General features: G+C 47.0%; 1 long non-coding RNA gene across 3 annotated transcripts; it reads left to right on the forward strand.

The window, feature by feature from the left end:
- Nucleotides 1–1740: 1740 nt before the first annotated feature.
- LOC109369659 lies at nucleotides 1741–7713 on the forward strand. 3 transcript variants are annotated; one of them, XR_004161087.1, is made up of 3 exons: nucleotides 1741–4657; nucleotides 4837–4922; nucleotides 5186–7713. It is a non-coding gene; the product is annotated as an uncharacterized LOC109369659 (long non-coding RNA). The 3 variants fall into 3 exon arrangements; XR_002119020.2 differs by having other exon boundaries at nucleotides 1745–4657; nucleotides 4837–5265; nucleotides 6499–7713; XR_004161088.1 differs by having other exon boundaries at nucleotides 4569–4657; nucleotides 4837–5780; nucleotides 6499–7713.
- The last annotated feature ends 529 nt before the right edge of the window (nucleotides 7714–8242 follow it).

Raw genomic sequence — 8242 nt, forward strand, 5'->3', positions numbered from 1 at the left:
AAAAAAAAAAAGAAGAAGAAGAAGAAAAAGGAACTAATAATCATAAAGGAACAGATGGGGACAGAGCGCCCTGCGACTTCTGAAAGGCACAGCAAGGACTCACTGCCTATAAATTCATCAGGATAATGCTAATTGAGCTCGCAGGCCGTGCCGAAGCTCCGGGTGGGCCCCGGGCTCAGGCCCCAAACCCGCGGATCCCGCGCACCCGCGGATCTCACGCAGTCACTCCCGCATCGCACCTGCGCCCTCTGAGCGATTTTTGCGCTCCCCGCGTTGGTCCTTTTCACCGCCGCTTCCCTCCACCCGCGGGGTTTGTGCGGACGCGGCTCCGGCTGCGCGGAGGGGCGCGGAGGAGCGCAAGGAATGCGCGGCGCCGGGAGGGCGATTTTCAGCCCAGTGTCCCGAATGCGCACAGCCGGAACGGGGCAGCGATTTATTTTGCCGTAGATCCGGGGTTTAGCGAACCTTCGGGCTGACCCCGAGAGCCTCTGCCCCCCACCCAGCGCTTCAGCGTGCCCTAAAACAGACGGGATTCTTCGTAAAAGAGGGGTATGAAATAGTAAAGCAAATTAAAGTCGCATTCTGGTTAAACCTTTGGGTGTTTGAATGGGCTAAAGGCAATCTGGGCACACTCTTCTGCAGGAGGAAATAAAGCAACTTCAGATAGAGCCCAAGAAAGTTCCCGTGGGCAACACTATGCTGTTTCCAGTGCAATGAATTGCATCAAAAAGGTGATAACTTGAAGAAATGGAAAAGAACTTTGCTTGTTAGGGGGCTTATTTGGGGACCACTCCTGCTCTCCTGACTTATACCTCCAGACAGTGATTCACATCTTGGTGCAAAGGCAGAACATAATAAAACCTGTGCTGGGTGTGTGTGGGGATGGACTGGAGCTGCAGCCATACACTGGGACCAGAATTTGATCTCTTGGGTTTTTAGCATTTTACTCATGAAATGTCAAAATTAAACAGCGCTTTAAAGCTGCAGAATGTATCTCGAACTGTTATTTCAAAGGATTCAGTGAGTTTGTTATCATCTCAATCTTAACCATCAGGTTTGGATATCTTTCTAGAAATGAACCCTTAACTCAGCCTCAGGGTTCAGAACTTAGTGTGAATACCGAGGAAGGATACAGCCCTCCTGTGAGAGCTTAACTGCTTCAGACTTTCTTGCTAACAGATCCCTGCTGGCTTTTCCCCTTCAGGTTTATTTAAAGAAGCTGCCTTTGCCTGAGAATTTCTTATTTTGTATTGGAAGCAGCTTTTTTTACACCTACACGTGAGCGTATTTGCATTGCTGAAACACAGCTGAACACAATTTGCCTCTGACTTTAGTGGGACCATATTTCATCAGTGATGCGCAAGAATGCCAGAGGAACCACGCTCAGGGAGCATCACATGTGGTTCTCAGTGGATGGTGAGAGCAGAAACATCCTTTGGCTTCAAAGCAGTCCTGGGTTTTATTAGCATAATCGGGAGGAATCGTTGGCCGGGGGCTGGCTGTTGGTTTAGGCCCAGCGGTCATTGGTCTAATAACCTTCTGACTGAGGTTGGGATTAAAAAGTCAAAAGTTTTTGGCTCATTCAGCAAGTGGGACCCTCCGTCTGAGCACGCCGATGTCTGCGTTGGCTCTTTGTTCTGCCCCAGTGGTCCCCAGCCCACGCCGGTTCAGGGATAATAATATCAAGCAAGGAATGCACTGTCTTTTTTTTTTTTTTTCCCTTCCCCCTTCTCCATCCTTTTTCACTCTTATGGCTGTAAGCAGCCTCAGAGGGTCCATAAGGTTAACAAATTGGGAATTTCAACCCTGCTTTGTTTCAGCCTCCCTGGCGGCGTTGCTGCAGGGCTGTGAACCCGGGGATCCCGACTGCCGGCCCCGCAGCCCCCGAGCTTTATCCTCAGTGTGGATCTTTGAGGATGAATCAAAATGTTACAGGCACAGCAAACTGGACATCTATTTCATCGGGGAGAGGAAAAAGAGAAGAAAATCAGCAGCTCTAATGAGAGATGCTGAGATATTTTGGTATGTTGGTAGGCTGCCTCCTGCTCCTCGCAGTTGGAACAAACATGCTCCCTAATCTCTTGGCCCCTATGAATGATTTTTTTTCCCCTGGATAATACCTTTTCTTCACATCAGAGCGCTGAGTATCAGTAGCATGCACTTGATGCTTTCCAGTGCTCTCTTTTGCAGCGCTGGGTCATTGCCAGCCTTCAATTTACCTGCCCGCTCCCTTATCTCTAAGCTGCGGATCCATCCTGTGCTGGATTTCCTAGATACAATGGTGTCTTTCTGTGCAAGCTATTGTTTTTATAATTCAGCAGCTCTATCAGTGCAAAAAGTCTGTTTTGTTTCTCAGTTAACCCAATCATGGAATCTGCTTTTACCCTGAGCTTGTCCTATAGGATTCAACTCCACCAAATGCATCTCCAGCCTGACACCAACCATACTGGACCAACCTACAGAACCCGTTCTTCTCACCCCAACATTTCAGCATTGTGGAACCAATCTGTGGCCCAGTGCTGGGTGGCACTCATGTATGTTAACTGCTTTATCGAGAGATGCTATCCCTTGTTCCAAAGGATTTTTATTAGCAGATTTTTCTTGACTCCAAGTGGCTCGATGGTGTGTTTTTGGACTTGATCACATTTTTCCCCTTTGGTTACAGATTTGCTTTATGCACAGATTTATTTCTTGCTTCTGCATTTGTCCGAACTTCTGCTTTCCTGTAAACACGGTACATTTTCTGGAAGGAATTGCTCTCCAGCCCCTGCGTGCTCCACTGCTGGACACTGCTTTCCTCCTGAGTACAACTCTGTTGTCTTTGTACTCTCTTCTTGCAGGAGGTATCAGGGGGCTGAGCTGTGCCCAACCTTCTTTACATACCACAGGTTGAACAATGCCATGAGAGATTTTTCGAACACAAAACACCTTTTTCATTTGAAAAGCAGTAACCAGCAATGGTAGGAGTGGAGCTGGGACTTCAGCCAGGCTCTTGCAGACCAACGTTACCGCATTTTCTGTGAGAGAGCTGTTACCTCAGAGTGGACTTTCCCAGCCCAGAGCTCTTCCCTGCACCTCCCATCCCCTGCAGCTGCACTGGCAGTGGCCCATTTCCAAAGTGCTGTCACCCACAGTTATTCAATACTTGTCACGGTACAGTCTTCTGGAAGCAGGAGCCAGGCTGAAGCGACAGATAACAGCTTGTTGTGCTGTTGACACAGTTGTGGATCCCATGACTCCCCATATTTCTCTTTTTAAAGAAGCATTCCAGCTCTCTTGCTGTTTGAAAAGCCTTCCTTTCATTAAATTGTGCTGATGCCACAGAAAATTGTCAGCTGTCCATCCTTTCCCCAGGCAGGGAAAATATATCTGTATATATCTGTATATATGTATGTATAATCACAGCAAGGGGAGGGAAGGGTCAGGTGTTGCTATGGAAAGAGACTATTAATGTGTAACAGAACTGGTCGTACGGGAGGTGCACAAAATGAGCCTTTCAAAGGAAGGTCACAGGCAGCCCAGCCTCTCTTTGGGGGACACCTGTCCCAAGTTTGATAATTCGATAATTTGTTCCTCCCATTATTTCCCTTTGCTGATGGCTCTTCGGCCAGATTTTCAAGCATCAAAAGGTATCCTGTGCTAAAATGGTCTGGATTCATTCAGAGAGCAGATTTCTACAAGGCATGGGCTTGAGTGCTTTATGAAGAGCTTATAGCCAGATCCTGAGAGTGTATAAATTACAGTAACTTTCCAAAGTCCAGCTTATGCCAGCTGAGCACCTAATGTACGTGAAATATCTTCTGCTTTTAATAGGAGCAACCAAAAGGAAAGAAGGTGAAGTGTGAAGCAAGGGGAGGGAAGAATGTCCTTGTATTGCTTTCCAGTCTGTAATGGTCATGGATTTCATTGGGGATAACTGCTTTGACCAGTCTGTGTCAGGTGGAACCAGCTCTGCTTTTACACATTAACTCCAGCTCTGGCCAAGAGAAGGAAGATGATCTCCCGGTACCCTTGCAGAACTGGTTTCTCTTTGCATGACCATCCAAATGCATGCATCTTCCTGAGGCACTCAGCATTGCCCTCTGCTCCAATCTTTCTCTGTGTGCCCCATGAAACACGGAGGATGCATTACTAACACTGGTACCTTGATTTCATTTAAAGGTAACAAGACAAAGAGTAGGTTTGCTAGCTGGATTTTTCATCTATAAACTTGCATTCTGTAGTATCATAGAACCATTGAATATCCCAAGCTGGGAGAGTTCATGAATAGTCCATAAAGATCGTTGAGTCTAACTACTGGAGCACTCACTCCAGGCTGGGTGTTTCTACACCATTACAAGAGTTACTCTTTGGGCGTACTTAGCTTCATCCTGACTGGGCTCCCCTTAACGAGGGAACTAAAATGAAGAGGTAAATGAATTTCTTCCTGGAAGACTGGAGCAGAAATGCTAAGTCACAGCCTGAAGCAGTGATTGAGCACCTGGTGGGAAGGCAGGGCCAACCCAGTGGAGCAGAGGTGCATGAAATGCAATGCAACGCAGCTGAGTGATGAAGGAGTGGAGCCAGGATCCACCCCTTCCCAGCTCTCATTTAAGGGCTGGAAGTGGGGGTGTGGGTCTGTTGCTGAAGGTCCTTGCAAAAGTGTGGTCTTCTGAAGGTAAGTATCATTTTTTTCTTCTTCTTCTTCTTCTTCCTGTGCTCATGGCTATTGATTTTGAGCAGATCCTCACTTGCTCTATCTTGGGACCTTGCTGCTCTGCTGTCATTGCTATGCCTTCCATTTCCATCCATGAAGATGAAGTTTTTCAATATGTTTCACTTTATTTTTTTTTCCAGCCCCTGTTATTTTTCTCATTGGCCACAGAACCATCTGCTGGTGTCACCACTCCTGGTCTCTTGGAAATGGCCTTGCAGAGCATGAGGTCTGTCCTGGCTGAGGGCTGAAATCTGTCGCTTGGGGTGAAGGGAAGGAGCTGGAGGAGCCCTCTGCCTACCAGGGTCATGAGTGCAGCGCTCACACCAGTCACACGCCGCAAGCCATGTTTTATTTTGTGCTGCCTGCCAGCCTCAATTTCAACTCCTTACAAGAGGTTTCTTTGCTGCAGATTAGGGACTGCAGTCCTATATAGAATAAGGAAAGCTGCTTTAACTGTTCAAGTGTTAATGTTCCCTTGGTTTCTTTCAGAGTTTCTTCAGAAGTAAATAGACAAATTCTAAAACTTTTGTGTTGCTCAGGACCCTAAAATCTCAGATCCTTAAATCCTGGTAAGAAATCGTATCTAGCTCTTGCTTGTTTTCTGTTTGTGGTCTGAATGTGCCTCCTTCCAAGTACATGTATGTGCATACACACAGGAAAGTATAATGGAGTTTATCTGCCTTTCTGGGAATCACAACTGGATAAAGCAGAATTGGTCCCTTCCTACAGCCCTGGGGAACAACTTTGGGGTGCTCTCCATGACCCTTCTCCACACTTCTCAGTCTGGGCCGTAGACCCAGCTGCTGTGTGGGGGCTTTTTCTCCTTACTCTCAGCTCAGTGCTAACAACCCTAATGAGCACAGAGGGACAAATGGCAGAACACTTGCAAATACTTGATGAATTTTTGCCTATCAGAGTTCAGTGCTCTGGTTAGTCATTATTTCATAGCAGGAGAAATAAAGCCTCAGTGTTCCTCAAGTGATAGGCATGAGGTGACAATCGCAGGGGCTCTGCTGAACTTCCTGATATTAAGGCAGCTAAAGTGCTGTTCAGATGTAATCCAATCAACAAGACCCGACTCCAGGTAAGCTGGCAAACTGAGCTGATGAACACCTTGTGCACCTCACCTATTCGCACTGCTGGAATGAGGGTCAAGGTGCTTCCTGACATGTGATTATCAGTGGTCACTGGTGATACAGAGGAGACTGGTGAGATGGGGAGGGAGATAAGTATGGGCTCATGGTGTGCCTGGGGCAGACAAAAGAAGAGTCAGAACGAAACACTTATATTTTCTGGAGCAAGGAGACTAATTAGCGAGAAGAGCTGGTTTTGCAGCACAGAGCAGGTTTTCTTCACAAATGGGCCTCAATAGTACTATTATAGAGATGAGGTCTCCGCAGGCTTGTATTTCTTCTCTTGGGAAACCATGTTTTGTTAGGTGGTGAGGGAAGAGCGATCCAATCTCCTCAGTCCTACCAGTAAACCTATCCCCTATAAAAACAAATCTTAGTAAATAGAAAAGCTTTTATTTTTTTTTTGTTCGGGTGCTGCTTTTGTGTGATAACCCATGCCTTGTTAAAAGGTGTCCATCCAACATCACAGCAAGAGCTCCTTAAAGGAAAAAAACGCTTATAGGATAAATTCATTCTGGTGAAGAGAAGAACGGTCACTGTCATAACATTGTTATATACTTTATATTGGGTGTCCATTTAACTTTAAACTACTTATGTCATAGATTGGCTGCTACATTTAACCTACTTGCTATGATCTTTAAGTTCCCACTTCAGAAACACTTCTTACAGGGTAGGACTGTAAGCCACCAGAGTGCTGTGAAGAGTGGGTACCAGGACTGGAGGATGAAGACTGCAGTAGAAGAGGTGGTTGAACAGAGGATCCAAACTGGCATTGTTGGTGAAGAAGAAACTGGGATACAATAAGGAAGAATGGCATGAAAAAAGAAGGCACGCAAGCATCTGGAAAGGGAGGTTAAGTAGTATGACCTTACTGTAGGATGGAAGAAAAAAGCGTGTGGAAGACGTCTGGAAGAAGGGCACAATGTGCTGAGAGAGGTGATTTGATGCTTGGGCTTGGGACAGATGGGAGGCTGCAGTGAGGAAGGAGAGACAGAAGGGAGAAGGGGCAGGCAGCAGAGTGAGCAGGACCTTGGGTGAGCAGTAGAGGAGAGGTGACAGGCAGTACCATTTGTGGGGAAGAGGGATGACTGCCAGCTCTCCTGGGTGATGGGGTGGCATCATCAGCAGTGGGGCTGTCAAGGATGGCAGGTGACAAGGTGTGGGCAATATGGAGCAGAAAGAGCTCCTCCCTCACTGCTGATGTGGGAGGGGTGAGCTCAGTTTTGTTCTCTCAGTGCAGTTCCTCAAAATCCAGGGCCATCTGGACACTGTCCTGTCCCTCACACAAGCTGTCGCCCAGGGATTGCTCTGGCAGCCGTGACTGGCTGGCATGTCCAGGAGTCTGTGTTCACAGCCAGAAGGGCAGATGGCACAGGATTCACTACAGTGGCTTTGCAGCACCTGGTGCCACCATTTGGGGGGTCTGGGGTCCTGCAGAGCCAGGTGAGCCTTGCTGTGTGCACTGCAGAGTCATTCAATTGAATGCCACAGGGCTGCTCTGCAAGCTCCCAGACACCTTCAGTATCACTAGTGCAAACATTTGGGATGGGTATGCTCCTTTCCAGCTGGCCTTGAAGTGTTGGGCCCTGCCAAAGATCTCCCTGAGGTGAGGGAGGACAGTAGAACTCAGCTGACATCGCTTCAGCAATGTGTTTGCAGTGACTGATGTCTTCGGCTCACTGCTCCTGGTGTTCCGGGTTGCTCAAGAAATGGGTATGAAGAAGAGACGGCGAAGACACTGATCACTCTGCTCACATGCCTATGCATTATGGATTGTTTTGCTCAAGGAACATTTTATTAGCATTTCATCATCCCAGTAACAATGTTTTTTTTTTTTTAATAGCATTCGTGATATGGAATTTCTCAAAAATTAAAATACTTTTGGGTGAGAGAATGTGCTGTGTGTTTATTGCTGATCTTAGAGCTGTGGGAAACAATGCAGTCTGCAGTTCTTCATCTTTCTCTAGAGGGGGGGAAAAGAAAATACGAAGGATACCATCAAATTGTGTGTTAGAGAAGATAACCTGGGAAGCAAATGATGACTGCAAATTAGTCAGAGGGTTGGCTTGCTCTTACTGAGGAGCCCTGGCTGTTCCCCATCTCACATCAGGCTCTGCCCTCTCACAGTGCTGGTCCTGGGAGAGGGATGGGGTCACTGTCAGCTCATCTATCCACAGCCCTAATGAACTGCTGCCAGAGGAGATCTGGAGACTTTTTAGCACTTCAGCTCTAGCCGGAGCACTGGGTTGAATCCCACATGTGAATATATTCCTTCCACTGGAAAATATAAATGTCTGGAAATAAATTATATCAGTTTCAGTTAAACTTTAAGACTTCTCAAATCTATGTAAGACTTTCTGGTCAAAACCTTGGAGGCAGAGATCCTTGTGTGAGGATAATGGCACTCCATGGC

Source organism: Meleagris gallopavo, chromosome 12 (assembly GCF_000146605.3).
Source record: "Meleagris gallopavo isolate NT-WF06-2002-E0010 breed Aviagen turkey brand Nicholas breeding stock chromosome 12, Turkey_5.1, whole genome shotgun sequence".
Lineage (NCBI taxonomy): Eukaryota > Metazoa > Chordata > Aves > Galliformes > Phasianidae > Meleagris > Meleagris gallopavo.